General features: G+C 49.8%; 1 protein-coding gene across 1 annotated transcript in view; it reads right to left on the bottom strand.

The window, feature by feature from the left end:
* The window catches only part of CSNK1G1 (casein kinase 1 gamma 1), a 102329-nt gene extending 86155 nt beyond the window's left edge, over nucleotides 1-16174 (bottom strand). Inside the window, exon 1 of the mRNA XM_040569573.1 lies at nucleotides 16069-16174. The gene's annotated coding sequence lies outside the window, so the exon portion shown is untranslated. The remainder of the gene's footprint in view (nucleotides 1-16068) is intronic.
* Nucleotides 16175-17089: the final 915 nt, after the last annotated feature.

Here is a 17089-nt window from a genome sequence, read left to right on the forward strand (position 1 = left end):
AAGTAACGCACTCAAATTCCTAACAGGGATCATTGACCAAAGACTGCCTTGGTATCTCCGCATAAATACCAACTTCTACTCAGAACCGGCATCTCCCAACAAGGAAGCTAGACAGGAGACTATTTATAACCTGCTCCACATCACAGTGATTTACTTCAGGAATAAAACTAAATAAATCATTTCACGCTCTGCTAAGGCTGAAGTTTGAACCAGGGGTTAGACATTATTCATATTCTGCTTGAAGAACGGGAACGCTGGCACAGTACAGAAGAGTCAAAGTACAACGTAAGAAGATCCCCAGTGCAGGTCCATCCCTGCCATTTCCTGCTGGCAAAGCCAAGTTACGAAAACCCGTCCCCACCTCGCGCAGGACATTCGCTAACAGACCTTTCGACCTGCAGCACAGCAAACACAGCTCCTCCCGTGTTCACACAACAGCGCCTCCTCAGATGGACTCCAGCCCCCTAGGAGCATTTGAAGCTCAAAAGACGGAGCTCATTTTCCAGCCTTAACCCAGCCACGCACTGACGATGCTGCGCTCACCCAGAAGTCAGGTCTGGAGCGAGATCACTCAAGCAATGTGTGGAGGACCCTGGAGTAATGGGAGGATCCAGCTCACGGCTGCAACATACATTAAACCTGGACTAGAAGCCAGCAACCTCGTTCAGCTGTTAAGCATGGCACAAAATTAAGCCACCTCTTGGAGTGAGAAAAAGCAATGGTTAACAAGCAAGAATATGTGGACAACCCGGTTGGAGCACAAGTTTATTATGGTAATGAGCTCCAGCCTTTCCACGTTCAGAAAGCCTCACGGCCCAAAACCTAAAATTATGCAGAAGACAGGTGAGCGCATCTGTTCTTTATGGGAAGACTGAGGCTGCTACAGAAAGAAGGAATGAGAATGAAAGAGGCTGTCCAAAACCACAAACAGCAAGACAGACCCCTTCCAGCTTTTGACAGATAATTAAATTTTTGTGTGCTTAATTAGTACCTCCAGACACTTGGCGCACTTCCTGTGACATCTCCTTGATGGCACTAGCTATAGGCCTTAGGCTTGGGGACATACATCTCAGCTTGAGAGCAACAGACCTTGGCTATGCATGGCCATGCAGAAATAATGCAGAATCCTTCAACCAGGACGCTCTGGTTCCGACCAAGCAACTCACTCCAGGAAGAGGAAACTTATTTTGGAGTGCCATAAGCAGAGAGAGAATAAGCATTCAGGGACGTGAAACCGTGTCTAGATAACATCATATTGTTTGGGCAAGCCCCATGGACACCCAAACCCTCTTCTAGCTGTCAGTGAGAGAAAGAGGACACACCAGAGGTTTTCAGTATTGCTAGATATTTTTCCTCATTACTTCTCAAAGCAAGGAGCAGTCAAGAAGCCGACTTCGCAGTTTGTTTTAGGTTCAGAGTCAAAACTAACATCCCTGAAGGCACCTCATGAATAGCTGAATTTGCTACCTTAATGTACATGGCCAGATCTTTCATCTCCTCGTGGGGCCGTGACGATCTGTGGCAGTCAGAACCAAGAGATGAGATTTCCAAAGCGAGTTCAGGGCATACCGCTGACGCTGCTCGGCTCCCAGGGGAGGACCTCGCTTCCACCACGGCAGGGAAGATGACTCCACAAAACCCCTCCTTACAGGCGCTCTCGGGAAGCTGGTACACAGACAGGTTTTGGATCTGTTGTACTTTACCTCATTATTCTTTTATTGCCAGTTAGCAGCACAAAGCTCTGGATAACACTGGAAAAACACACGCTTATCTTTAGGCTTGAGGCTTCTACAGCCTTACAAATTAAAGCATGGGAGCAATAGCAAAATTCAGGCCTAATGGATGTACCCCACTCCCAAGTCTTCACACCATCCACCCAGCACTGCAAAAGGGTAGAAAGGCTCCCAGAGGCACTAGGAGGGAGCAAAACCTCAAGGGCAAACGCACCGCTCCAGCGCTCGCATCAAGCTTGAACAAGGAGAAATTTGACTGGTCACGTGCAGAATTTGTAGCTCCACAGAAACAAGTGCTTAATTTGAAAAATCACCCACCAGACCTGGATCGACATTCATTTTGGTCAGCAGATTTTTAACCAGAGAGCTCCACACCCACATGGAAAAACACAGCTTCTGTAGGCCACTTCTGGTGCACAGGAGACTTTTCAGGAGACCTCAATACTGTTGGACAGTTTGGGCATAAAAACCTGAAACATTTGTATTCCAAGTCAAACATATAAGTGTTCAAAAGCTTTGTCTAGAGAAAGGCTCGCCTTCCCTACTAGAAGACATCATTTCTCTTCACAAGAACGAGCAATCTGCAGGTACACACCGTGCTCCTGGTCTTTACCTCGTGGCCCTGTATTACCCTCTCCTCTCACATAGGCCTTTAGCCAGAGCATTAAAAGAAAACCTGGGACACTTCAAACAGCAGAGACAAATCCCAGATGTTAAATTTCAGAACCTGGAAACGTACGGAGGTTTCTGAAGCCTCCACAGGTACGAAGGTCTGGCAGCGGCTGGGGGAAGGCTTGCGGAAGGAGAGCCCAGGAGCAGGGAAAGAAGAGGGCAAGCACGCGTAACGCCTCCACGCACCCCTCCAGCCCCCACTGCGCTTAGTTCTGGGCCTTCCCACCTCAGTCTGGCCTTTTGGCTATTCAGCACAGCCTCCCCGCAGGCATAAAATCCACTGCATAAATTAAATAAGCAGCATTGTGTGCCAGCTATCAGTGAATAATTAGCAAATGCTGCTTATTTATCAGGAGATATTAAAACCTATGCCTAGCAGACATAAAAGCAGAAAAGACTCAAGCCGCACATTAAGGCTGTCTGCCTGCAGAACGTGGAAAGTAGCTGTGTCAAGAAGGAAAATCTTACCTTGTCAGGTATTTTCATGTCTTTTCACTAGAAATAAATACTTGCATTCAACACCTGGAGAAGAGCTGGGCACACAGCTCTCAGCCTTAACTACTACACTTGAAGCAAAGCCCCTGTGTGGATTCAGTAATTTGCAAATTCCTCTCTGAATACGCCCCAAAGCTGACATCTACATTTATTCTGCTCAACTGGAGAATAAAAAGTCAGCTTTTATTCTGGCACTGTACTTGGGCAGTGCTCAGAACAGTATTTATCGTCTGACACCTGGGTAAAAACAAGTTTAAAAAAAACACACTGCTGCTTGCAAAGCCTTGCAAATACCATTCAACTTCTCTCTCTCAATTCCCTCAAGTCTCATGAGTAGCCCACACATTTCAAATGTAGCAGAGTACAGCAAGCAGGTCTCGATCTCAATTTTCCCTTTACAAAAGCAGAACAGCAACCAAAACTTTGCGTTACACTGCAGCATGCCAAACTGCAATCTCTGCACACACAAGCTGCAGACAGCTGCTGAAACCTGCACGTACTTCTAATAGCCTGCGTAGCAGGAGGCCTACATTTTGTTAGCAGCAAAGTGCTGAGGACTTCAAAACTGATGCCAATGGCCTGCATGATGAAAAGGAACAGAACGGTGCCATGAATAAGTCGGAGGCCATAAAATTCAGAGAAAACACGCAGACAAGTTCAGATAGCCTTGCTTACAGCACGTGAACGTCATGAAAGGAAATTCTTTAAATCTTGAATCATTCAGAGCAGCGCCCTGCTTACTCTAAATTTCATTAAGTGAAGTTTTCACTTCCTATACTTACTTGAGGTGTTCCCGACAGGCAGCTAGACCACACATTTCCAGTGGCAATGAATCATTTGGTATTAGGTGGTTCAGTGACACCTCAGCCTGAGTGGACAAAGATGTTACAGCCTCACGGAAGATGTTCACAAAAATAATTGTATTTTATCCTTCAGACACCAGCCTCTGCTCCCAAAACCTTGACCTGCTTAACATAGCCTCCAAAGCTGGAAAAATCAAATGGGCAAAGCCCACCCAAGCAGTATTTCACTTCTCGCTTCCAGATGACTTAACCTTTCCCCCAGACAACTGCAGAAGCTGTGCAAGAAACAGGAGTCTGAAAGATGGTGTGTGGCTCCAGGAGAAACAAGCACGCACCCGAACACAAAACATCCACTTTTCACTCACACAGAGGCTGCTATGGGGACAGTTAGCTTGACAGCCCTATTCTGATGACAAAAATATACCAGTGATAGGTGAGAAGTTAGAACAGGGCTGCCCTCCTTGCATGTGAGGACCCAAATCAACCACAGAGCAAAGAACGAGCCTCCTGTTTGGCTTCCCTTGAAGCAGGAGCAGAGGGCCACCCAACCAAACCACACCGATTAACGGTCTGAGCGCGAGGCGAGCTCAGAGGAAAGGACTGAAATAGAACACGCACCTTGACCAAACACGACGTATATATAGCCAGTTATATTTAGAAGTGGGATTTTGAACTTTCGTTATCTTATCAAAGCAGGCATTAAGGAACAGTCTGATCACAATTGGTCTGAAGTGCCTCTGCTCACCTGGCATCTTCCTCTGAAGCTCCCAGTACACAGATCATGCTGTGTGTTACCATTAACCATGTACGTTACCATGCATATTGCTCAGACTTTGGATTTCCCTCCCCAAGGATCTCTTTCCAGGTTACACAGCCGATACTCTCCTGAAGTTGACAACATCCGTACAAGGAGTATTTCCACTCCCCAGTCCCTCCTAGAAAGGGTTGCAAATCCCTCTGAAGTCTAAAAGAAGTCATGTCAAATGGGATTTGTCTTATTACACAAGTTCACACTCCTAGATTTCAATCCCAGCCTAGAACCTGCAAGCACATATCAAAAGAAAAATTAAGAATCTCATCTAGTCCGAGTTTTCTTGCAAGATGCCTTTGATTGACACCTGATGATGAGATACTTCAGTTCTTCATGCACTTTTGAAGAAAAGTGTAATCAAGCTGTTAGAGCACCTACCTCTCCTAGCTGTGATGATTTGCTCAACATTCCCCCACTTCATACGCTGCTTCACCAAGTCATTAACACTCCTAACATTCTGCAGCATAGCTGCCTGCTCAGCTGATACTCCTCCTGCAGCACAAGCCAGTAACCCACAAGCTGCTATTTGGGGTCTGCTCTCCCTACCTGACAGGCTCAGGCCATGACCATGGCAGAGCACAAAGCTTGTCACGTACTTGGGTGACACAGTGAGGAGACACCTTCCAGAAGAAGCCCACGAGTCTCCATTCATCAGCACTTGTGCTGCTTCTCAAGAGCTTCGTTCCAGCAGACTTTAGGTTCTCCATAGCTTCTCGCTATCTCTCCTGGTTCTCCTCCTCCACTTGTTGTCTCCTTCTAGTGGAGGCCAACAACACAGTTAACAACTACTAGCCAGCCAGATGGCTTTATTAAGTGCCTATCAGGCTGGAAACTTGTGATACTTCCCTCAATTAAACTCACATAGTTGTGGCTAATGGTAGTTAAAAAAAAAAATCAAGTGAGAACATTAAGAGCCTACAAAAATAAATGCATAATACACTCTAGAAACTGGGGAGATGCCTACAATACGGAACTCGCACAAAGACGCAACATGATCTTTGAAGACAACTCAAAGCGTGCTCCCCACAAAACGCAGCAAACCCAAGCGCTGCAGCAACCCCGAGCAGAACTCCTGCTGGTTTCTCTTATCAGCCTGCTTGTGAAGGAGTCTGCCTCATTACAGTAACAGGAGAAAAACAACCCAACCATACCCAGAGAGTTTTGTGCCAGGTTAGAGGTAGAGCAGCTCACAAACAGGTTTGACGAGCACCAGAAGCAGTGCATGGGAAAGGCAGGACCCAAACCTCCACTTCTGGGCACAGCACTGGGAGCCGCAGCCTTCAGGAGCTTACTGCTCCACCGCTGCACGCTTCGGTCCCGAGCAAGGATTAAGCTCCGTGGGGTTAGTGTCTAGGCGCAAAGCTACATCGACAGCTCCTCAAACGTGCTGAAAAGACCACAGGCACGTTCTCACTGGTAAACGCAGGCTTTGATAGACCAATTTCTGATTGGAACTAGATTTTCAGCAGGCGTGGATCAGGAAGCCAAGAAACCACAAGAGCAATCCCCAGCTGGGCAGCCACGCCACGAGCACAAGCCAAACAGCACTGGTAAAGTGTTGTGATCGCTGCTGTGGGGACCTTACGTAATTCGTATGACACAGAGCAGGACATTAGTAGGTGCATGCCTTGCTGGTTATTGTGACGACCCAGTTCTGGGCTATTAGCCCATCACCGCCTGCGAAGGAACGCCTGATTGTCTGCTGCTCACAATCCCACACTAGGAGAGCTGAAGAGAAGCATTATGATCACCTCCTCCCACTCGCTGCACGAAAAAGGTGGAATCTAAAGAATCTTCCCTTTTAAAGTGACCGAGAACTTCTTGTTCAATCACCTAATTTGTCCCTTTCTAAAATTTCTCCAGTTTCAGTTTCTACCCATCCCACCTTGAAATGCCTTTAACATAAACCACAGTATGCTGTATGAAATCTCCTCTGCTTATGCACAGACGGGAGAGCTGCAGGTATGTACAGCACGCTGAGAAGCACCTCGAGAGCTCTCCTCTTCTAGGTATCCATGAGCCATCCTCCCGAGCTCTTTGCAAGTATTTTCTCCCCGATATTTCCAAAGAAGGGGGTTCATGAAGCAGGAATAGTTGAACACAACAAGAAATCCTCTGCTGGTATTCTGTCCCTCCACGACAGCGTGGAGCAGTGAGCTCAGCCAGCTCCTGCAGCAGATCGCAGATGTTGGCATGGACATGCCTGTCCCGTCCTACCAGCGTTCATCTTGTGGACCGCGGGTTTCTCTGACCACTTTTTGAACACATCTAAGCCGTCAGCCTCCACAGACTCCTAGAACAGTGAGATCCAGAGCTTTGTTGCCTGCTCTTCAAAGAAATGCTTCCAAACTGTAGAGGCTCAGGCATTTCAGATGCTCCACTGCCTCCAGCTGCCCTTCTCTGTGTGTTTCCCACTGAAGATGCAACAGGCAGAAACGCACAGCGCAATACGTTTACACAGACATTCACGCATTGAAATTCCTTCAGCGTTACTCAATGCCCGTAGTACTTAATCAGATGAAGATTTCATCCCTCCAAAAAATTAAAACAACAACACATACTACCTGTAGCAAGCAAGAGACCAGCATGCCAACAACAACCCAGTCAAGGGCAGAGAGAATAGATAAATCCTGTCAGCCCCAAACAGCAAGCCGTGCCCTTGCTAAGGGTTTTGCCCACTCACCTGCAAAGAGTTTCTTTCACAAGCCAAAAAACCACACCACTCACTGCACTCCTGAACACAATGAAGCACAGCAGACACTCGAAAATCCTGTTCTACTTCCCAGCACCAGCTTCTCCCATTCAGCTGGCAGTGTGCTACCATCTGCAGAGAAGTGTGGCATTTTTCAGGGACGGCAGAAGAGCTCCAGAAACCCCATTATACATTAAGGTAACCTCCTTATTACACTCATAGGATGAGTTACGAATTTCATTAGAATCAGCTGTAACAAAAAGCTGTTAAGGTGAACAGAGAGGATCAGGCAGACAGCATACAGAGCTGGGCAGCTCTGGCACGTGCTGTACCGGGTGGATTTACCTCCTTGTGCAAAGCGAGACCGTCTCACACCCTGACAACTTCTCACAGAAGCTGGAATAACGCACTGCTTTGTACAGATGAATTTAACCTCACCCTGAATGCAAATATTACCATTCACACGCTTCGGAAATCGCACCCATATGAAGACACTTTGATTCAACTTCCACTTCCCATCCCTAATCTTCACCATAGCTGTCAATTAGAAGTGTTCATTACCAAGTAATCCCCACTACACACCACGTCATCTCTGTCCTCTTTGAAGCCTTAATACCCATCGGTGAGGATCACTTTGTACCAGCAGATCACTTGTAGGCCTTCTGAACCGCATCCAGACATGGAATTACTGCCAGCAGCAGCACTGCAAGCAGCAGCCGATTATCCAACACAAAAAGCTTTTCGGAGTCACTGATCCCCAAAGCTCTGTCCACCACAGAAATTCAGCCTTTACATTTTGATTTAGGCATCTATAGATGAGTGGAAAAAGTCCTTGTTGTTACAAGGTCATACCTAGCTTGCTAGAAGACTAAATTTAGCCACCTGTGCCTCAGGCAATTCTAGTAGTTCTGGGAAGAAAGGATACTGGTGTCGAGCAGGGGTCCAAGGGTAAATTCCCTGGAAGACGTGACTCCACTTAATTGCAGATGATCTCAAAGCTATTAGCAGGGAGCCCAATCGCAATTCATCGAAAGAGGAGACATTTAAATACTACACAGAACTAGCATCAGGACGCCGCTGCTCCCTTTTAAGGTAGGTTTGTTCAAGTGGGGTAAACTATTACTACGTTCAGTTTTAGATTTGGTAAGAGAGGAGTTCAAGAAGGTTTAACAGATGGGGTTTCAGCACAAATGTATTTTAGAACACCTCCTTAGCAAGCATATTTCCGACTCTAACACGCCGTGCACTACAAGCATAACGCCATGGAAGAGCTGATCAACACAGGGGTTTCTCCAAGCTTTTGTAAATGTTACCAGAGACTGACTGAACAGTTTGCGAAGACAAGCTCCAGTTTACCAAAAGGTGTCACAGCAAACAGCTTTGTGACACATTTACTAATTTTCCAAGCCAGAAAGACGGGGATGACTCAGATTCTCCAGCAGCAGCACTAGCTGCGTTGGGTCTTCGGATCAGTATCAGCAGCAAGCCCACGGAAGCATCACAGCGCTCAAGCGAGGTTCGAAGTCCCGGATCACTGCAAGCGTTCGAGAGAACCTACACTCAAAATGGAAGTTAAAGAATTTGGTTTGAAGACTTCACTGAGGAATACAACTACACCGTCTGTCTCAGCCCTGACGACTTTGCAGACCCTGAAGAATCTACTTTGGTGCAAAACACTTGAACAGGAGCATTAGTTCAATCACGCTTAATAGAACAAAATTAGGACTACTGAGATCACTGCCCCAAATCAACAAGAGCATAAGGTTTCTCGTGCTGGATGTTGAGCACGCAGGGTCCAGCTAGACACCCGTAAGTCATACTCCATTCCCTTGAGTCTTCGAGAACAGGAGGCTGCCTGAACATCCGACCTTCACCCCTGCAGCTCCTTGCACCTGAGCCCACCACTGCAGCACCCCCAGCCAGGAGGGATCCCCAGAGCCTGCTGTAGATCGCGTTGTCTCCTTGCTGTCAAAGCTCTGTTTTCTGCAGAGACCAGAAAGAACAGAACAAGTGGTTCCAGCACACCACGCCCCAAACCATAGATCTCGACAAGTGAAGGCACTCTGGCACACACAGTAACTGCTAACACAAGCGATAAAAAAACACCGAGTACCAGTGCTGTAGCCAGTAAGTCCAGACAACAACAAAGGGCTGCGTAGTGGTTTGGAGCCTAATACCAGCTTTGAATCTCAACCACTGAATAACATAAATTTCAGCACAGACACTCTGCAGGAGCAGAACACTGCCTAACTCTGATTTACCAGCACTGGTGTTGCATCTATCACCAGTAAAACTGAAGCTTTAGCGTTGCCAACGCTGCACAGAGCTTTTTCAGGATTAGAAACCTGTCAAAACCTTTCCAAACAGAGGACAGCTGGGAAGCAATATCAGATGCCTGAGTGGCTGCAGGCCTGATCTCGGCCCCAGGATGATGACCCAGAGAACCTGAGGACCCCCAAACCATCGAACCTGGCACCGATGCTCCGGCGCTAGCTAAGCCAGCCAAGGTAATCCACACCCAGCAAGATGAACGTGTAAACAGGGAGCAAGCACTTTCTGGCGTGGGGAAGAATCACACTGCCTGGTGGGAGCACACAGAGCATTTTGGAATTTCCTCCCAAAGCATCCAAGAAGTTGCTTAACGCAAGTGCTGCCGCAGTCCCTCCCTCCCATGGCAAAGCAGCGCGGTGCTACCTGGTGCTTCAGCCCTGCCAAAAGCGCTCTGCCGCGGAGCAACAGCAGGAGCCAGCCTCCATCAGCCTCCCGAAGGTGAGACCTTTGAAGTCTAACACACTTGAAAAGAGACAACTACAAAGTGTGCGGTCTCTGCCTCATTAAAGTAAGATGTTACAGGTTAATAAGTTTCATTTGTTCGCTCAAACTTGTTCTCTTAAGATCTAGGAAATAAAATGAAGCTGTAGAAGTCAGCCTTGTGCGTTACAAGAACAGTTAGAAGGTACCTAAGGACAGCCAGAGCAGCTAGAGCAGGGTTGCTGCAGGACTTGGAATTAAGCAACTTGTACCAAATTTCAGAGAAGCTGAATTGTTTCATTACACTTGCCAGAACTGTGACTGTCAATGGAACAACTTTATAAGCCATATTTTACAGGACTTCCCCTCATTTTTTTTTAATAGACCTAAATAAACAGAAGTCAAACCTACAAGGAATTCTGACTGACAAGGAACGAAGGCTTGAAAACCCAGCAAGACTGAGACACAGACTGCTACACATCAGAAACTCGCTGAAAAAACACTGTCAAAGATTAGTAACTCGATTCCTATTCCTCTCCTTGCCATGAGCAAGACTAGACATATGCAAACAAATTGCCTGTAATGTTTTTTCCTGTAGTGTGCTCTCTATTAATGTGAAAGGGGAAAAAAAAAAAAAGGCTGCATATGAATGCACCCTCTGATTTGTAACTCAGTGAATGTGCAAAGGAACAGTTTGTTTGTTATTTCTGCAAACAGGACATTACCCTCATTACAGGTGTAACAAAGGCAAGTATTTGAGAAGAAACGCAGTTTTCAACCTCATAAGCAGGCAAGATTTACTGCCACCTAAGACGATTTAAATTATGAATTGAGCTCTGCAGCAAATTGCTAAGATAGAAGTTACCGTATTCTGCAACATGAAACAAATACCTTTGAGAAATACATGCTTCAAGCAGGTTGGCTTCACAGAGTTTAAGTACATTTCTCCTACAACTTGCTTAAACTAACTTTGACACTAAAATAGTGATTTCTCATGAACTGGGAAAAACAGGAGTTGTTCTGCAGAATACTGCTATTCCAGATATTTCTCAGCTTTATCACAAGCCACAGACTTGTCAGGACTCATCAATATACATTAAAACACATGTAGGGGACAACAACTACTCAAGATATTAATAAATTCTGTGGCCTTCTGTAACGTACCATGTGCTATATGGCCAACTCACCTTAGAAGACTACAGAAACATGACAGCTTCAGAAAAATGACTGCAGATTCAGGACTGCGAAGAAAACTTCACTTCATAAACAGCTGCAATTCTGCCAGCCTAAAGGAATGTCATAATATAATCATAAGGGAGAAAAAGAGGAGCAGGAAAGCAGAGGCAGACAGGAAAACAGTTTCTCCATCTCACAAACGAATACCTCCAATTTCTGCATTAAATGCTAAGAGGAACGCATCCACGCCATTCAATTGTCTTCCACAAAGCACAAACTGTCAGACTAATCTTCTGGGTAGAATTGCTGTCAACTCCTTAGGCTATTAAGTTATTATCCAGAAGAGATTTGCTCACAGACGAGCAAACCAAAACAGAAGATTCAGACAGGTAAGAGACACCTATCCATTTCTCAGAGCGAGCCTCTCTAAATAGATTTTAAAGGAAGAAATAACATATGAAGAGCCAGGAGAAAATGGTGGTGATCTCACCCTGATTAGTAGCGTTTCAGTGCTGGTTTTGTCGACTGCCTTATTTCCATAAGCGGCCTTTCAAAAGGTAGAAGCGTCTGATGAACCAGAAATCTAAGAGACATTTTAGCAAGGCGTTAGAATACCTCCTGCCTCTATAAGAGAAAGGTCATGGGGATTTAGTATGAAATATAACAACTAAGGAGGCACAAGTCTGAGATTTTACCTCGCCATAGCATACCCTGCAGCCTGTGCTCTCTACACCACTAGACCCCGAAGCCTCTGGTCTTCTCGGCTCTCTGCAGATCAAGACGACCACCCGATGACCATCATTTCCTCAGTGCCATGAGCCCCGCGTAGCTCCAGGTGGGGGTCTGTCCAGCAGCCACCTGTTTCTGGAGGAACACGCTCTTAAATAACGTTGGGAAGGAGCTGCTGGTCATGGTCCACAGGAGTGAGCGCTGCTATCGTATGAGGAAGGGAAGTTTCTGGGGGCTGAGAATGGGAAGTTGATGACCAAGAGTTCTGTGACAGCATTTTAAAGAACTGCTCCCACACTCAGGCTCCAACTCGTTAGGAACCGAGAAGTTTTGGGGAAAATTGGAAGAATGAGAAGTCTGAATTAATCAAAATAGCACCAGGATACTGGCACTCGAAATCAAGATTAAAGACTCCTCTGACACTTCAGCAGAGAGCCAGCAGCTAGAAGAGCACATGTCTGAGGATGATGCAGCTTTTGGGGGAAGAGAAGCTGATTCACAAAAACCTCATCTCCTCGAAAAAATCCTACTGGGATTAAGGTTAGTAATATGAAAATCAAAGCTAGAAAAAACAAAAATCAGTATGGTACAAGTGACACGACAGAGTCAGGAACAGAGAGCAATTCAGAGGTATCTGAGCAGCCGCAAACCAGGCAGCCACACCGGGCAAGTCAGAATTGTCCTAAAGAGCAGACTAAATGGACACTGGGCTAATTATATTTTATAAAATGAAGTCATGTCTCAGGAGTAGTTAAGAGTTGTTTTTTTTTTTTCCTCCCCTGAAGGAGTGAGAGTACATGAAAGAGGCAGCTGCTATATTTCATTAAAAAAAAAAAAGTATACTAAATAACAAGATCCTTCACCAGAGCTCTTCAGGGAACAAAACTACCATGGAATAAAAGGAAAAGTTCTTCACATACATAAGCAACTGGTTTTAAAAAAAAAAAAGAATTGGGAAAGAAATGCATCACTGGTCAGTTTTGTAGCGGAGGGGACTCACCGCAGCACTCTGCTCAACTCTACTGAACTGTGCAAGGGAAGGCAATACCGAGATGACAACATTTGCTACCCTGAATAATTTAACATTATCAGTAAATAAGAGCAATGACTCTAAGGAATTGCAGTAAGACCTCAGGATACGAGTGGGTGATAAAGTCAAAGCACAACACGCCAGGAACGACGAACTTCAAATATGAAAAGCGACAGAGGGAGCTCAGGCCAACGCCCAGGACCGGGACACCAGGGCTACCGCAGCGTATTCCACAAAAAACAGCAGCACCGCGGCTTTTGATCGTAATTACAGGCGCTCTGCCTGTCCCTTAGTGAAGACAATAACAGAGAATGAAATACAAATCCGTGGCATGCGGCGTTTCCGAAAGAGACACCAGCTGACGGGATGACCAGCCTCGCACCGAGTGCCATCCATCCCCTTGGCAGGAAGGCTGCGGCGTGGCCAGGAGCGATGAGAAGAACGAGGAGAGATGTGGAAAGGAAAGTCTGAGCAGAGCAGCACAGCTCAGACAGGACAAGAGACCGCCAGGACAAAAAGCAGTTTCCTACAATCCCAAATGTTGTGGGGAAAGCAAGGAAGGAATTTGTTCTGAATTTGCTTCTTGTCAGGTTTTTATTATTAATTTTTTATTTATTAAACTTATTAAGTTGACAACCTTATTCTTGTTTTTTTGTCCCTTCCTTATGCGTGGGCTACAGGCTCAGCGTCCAGCTTTGTGCCTCCCTGCGAAAACCACGATGATTCAAAGTGAGTGGGCAGATCTGTGGAAGAGAAATGTGGAAGGGCACTAAATTCAAGTGTTATGACCTCGAAGTTCAAGAACTGCTGGAACGAGGAAAAATTAGAGCATTATTTCCCCAGATTAGATCTGCCATATTTGTGTGCTCCCATCCCTGGGCATCTGCTGCTGGTTCCCAGCTAGCTGGACGCTGGGCCAGATGGATCACCGGTCTCCCCTGGAAGCCCTTTTTCAGGCATTATACAGGACTCCATCTGTTAACCTGAGGACATGCAGTAACCAGTTGTTTCAGAAGAGCTGGAAATCAGTTTAAAAGATATCCACCACAAAAAAAGGGTAAATTAGCCTACGGTAGGCAGCAACTAGCCATGGACAAGGCTGCCCTCAGCCAGCTAACAATTCCCCTCGCAGTGCTGTTCTCCAAACCTGGCTGCTAGATCAGTCTTACCTGAATACTTTGCAACAGTGACTTTGGCACAAAAAGTCGAATTATTGGCGATACAGAGAACTGGAACAGCATAAAGCCTCCTACGGAAGAGAAATATAGATGGGACAGGACGGAACAAGGTAAGGCCAGGTGCTTCAGGCTTTGCAAAAAGCTGGACTAGCAACTGGAAGCTCTTTAATCCAAGGGAAAGAGGCACGGGATATACGCTTTCTGCTGTGACCTGAGAGCCACCGACCTGAATGAGTGGTGAGAGACACTGGCACAAAGGAATTATCCGTGACACCGCGCGGCATCCCCGTGAGACCTGCCCCCGCACCGCACGCCCTGCTCTGGCCAGTCATGTTCAGGGATTAGTTTAAAGAAACACGTGTGGAGCAGAGATCTGCAGCTAATCTGGAAAAAAGCAACTAGGAGGCTGGTGCAGGTGGCTTGGAAATAAGAAGCCAAGAGCACAGCACTCTTGGAAAAGTGCTGGAGGAAAGGAGAGGTGTTTTCAAAAAGGCAACGCTGGTGCAAAGACAGGGGCACGTACCGTCTGGAAATAAGTTTGCCGTAAGAATCTGAAGCGAGTTCTCCATCGTCATGTCCAGAGGAGAGCAGAAGAGTTTTCCCACACAGAACAACGCAGCAGGAAACCCAGACTGGCCTAAACCAGGGCGGGCTTTAGGTAAGCAACTGAAAATACTCTGCTAGGGGGACTCCCAGAGCAAGCTCTCCGCAGGGCTGTGCCTCGTCTTCGCAACCCAACAGCTCTTCCAAAAAAAGAGCAACAAGGAAAAGGCACCAGCTGGGGGCTTTGCTGAGTCCAGAAAAAGCAATTTCAGGGCAAGCAGCATTTGAAGAAACACTTGTATCTAAACAGAGCACAGCTACGTATGTAAGACGCGAGTGTACGGCACCGATTTTGTCATCTGAGGGTCTAATATTTCATTAGAGTCAGCGCGCTTTTTGCCAAAAGGTTTCCGTGCCACCTGTCCTGGGGTACCACCACGCCGGCAGCAGCGACTTCAGTACCGAGAGCAGATTTTCCTGGTGGTTTCTCACTGGTGTCCTCCAAGTTTTCTAAGCACGCCTTTCTTTTTAAACCTCGCTAAAGCGGAATTACCTTTCGCTGAACACCCCGATGTTTACGTTGGGGATCCTTACAGCCGCACCTACGCCGGCGGTCACCAAAATCCCCCACCGGCAGCATCTCCGGCAGCTCCCCAGGCCCGCCCACGGAGAAGACCTCCGCACATCCGCGCGCAACGAGAGGAGCCCACAGAGCAAGAGCAGAGCTCCGCCGCCAGCAGCGCTTCCCTGCGAAGGCAGCGGCTCCAGCGCTCCGGCAGCAAGGGCCGCTCCCCGGCTCCCCAGCCCCGAGGAGGCGACCTCCCGGCCGCCGCGGCTCAAAGGCGCTCTTTGTGCCTTCGGGACGCGGCCGGGGCAGAGCGCTGCTAACGTCTGGTACGGGCTGGGGAGGGAACAAAGCTTCCCCTTCTCCGCTCGCCCACCGCCGCGTCCAGCGGGGTGCCGGGCGGGGGGGGGGGGGGTGGGGGGGGGGCGCAGCGCACGGCCCGGCCCCAGCCGCGGGCAGGGGGGCACGGGGGGGGGGGCGGGGGGGGGTGCTCTGCGGGCGCGGATCACGGCCGGTCCCACCCGCGCCGGGTCACGGGTAAAGGAGAGGAGGAGAGGACCGGGGCCGGGCTCAGCCCCGCGGCTCCGCTGCGCCGGGCCGCTCGGGGACCGGCGGCGAGCCCCGGGGCGGGGCCGGGGGGGGGGGGGGGGGGGGGGGGGGGGGGGGGGGAGCGGGGGGCAGCGGGCGAGGCCGGGCCGGGCCCTGCCGGCTGCGGGCACCGCGCCCCCGAGCCCCGGCCCCGGCGCGCACAAAGGAGCCGGCGGAACGCGGGGCGAGCCCGGGCCGCCCAGCCCCGGCCACCCCCTGCCCGCCCGCAGCCCCCCGGCGGCGGGGAGCCGAGCGGAGCGCTGGGGAACCCCCCCCCTCCCCGGCCTCCCCCCGGGCCCTACCTGGCGCGGCGGCGGCGCGGGCTGGGCCGGGCCGGGCCCGCCGCTGCTCCTCCCTCCGCCGCGCTCGCCGGGGCGGGCGCTGACCCGGAAACGGCCGGCGCGGCCCGGCCCCCCCGGCGGGCACCGCCCTATGGCAGGGAAGCGGCGGGGCCGCCCGGGCGCGCTTCCGGGCCGCGGGGGCGGCGGGCCCGGCCTGGCGACGGCGTGCGGTTGCTATGCGGAAGCGGGCGGCGGGGCCCGGCCGGCAGCGGGGGGGCAAAACAGGGAACGAGGGGAAACAAGGGGCGGGGGGGGGGGGGGGGCAAAACGAGCGGCCCCCGCGTCTGCCCAGCTCCGGGCGGGCACGCGGGGCTCGATCGGGCTCCCGCAGCAGCTGGCGGAGCACCCCCGTGACGCCCGGCCCGGGGAGCCCTGCCGTCGTGGGGTGATTTGGGCAAAGAGCTGGGAGCAGGGGGAGAAAACGAGGGTTAAAAGGGCGTTCTGGGGGGCGTCGCTGAAAAGCGGCTCTCCTCGTGCGCACGGCGCCAGGGTGGCACTGGGAGGCCGGCTCTCGTCCTGCCCTGACGGTAACCGTTCCACCCAGAGCAGGACGCGCGGCCCCCCAGGCCTCACGTTTGCATAAATCAATAGGAACCGTGCGAGGCAGGGCGCTTTGTGCAACCCCTTTGGCGTCTGAACCCGCAGCCGCGGTTTCGGCAGCGGGGAGGCCTCGTTCCCAGGAGGAGGCAGGGAAGGCCAGCGGTGGGGTGCAGACACCACGCACGCCGTGGCACAGCCCGCTAACAGCCGTTTTCCCCTAGGGAATCAGAAAACCGCCTGCGAACGCGGGCTGCAGGCAGCTTGGCCCCAACAGCCGTGGCCCTACGGCCGCAGGGTCACACGGCAGCTGGCGGCCCCTTCCCCTCCTCTCCATCTGCCTCCTTGCCGTGGGGACGTCTGCTCCCACACCCAGCGGCCTCCTCCCCGTGCGGCCTCCTTCCAGAGGCAGAAGGTGCTTCCAGCCCGGCCCACGTCAATCAAA

The sequence above is a fragment of the Cygnus olor genome, chromosome 11 (genome assembly GCF_009769625.2).
Source record: "Cygnus olor isolate bCygOlo1 chromosome 11, bCygOlo1.pri.v2, whole genome shotgun sequence".
NCBI lineage: Eukaryota > Metazoa > Chordata > Aves > Anseriformes > Anatidae > Cygnus > Cygnus olor.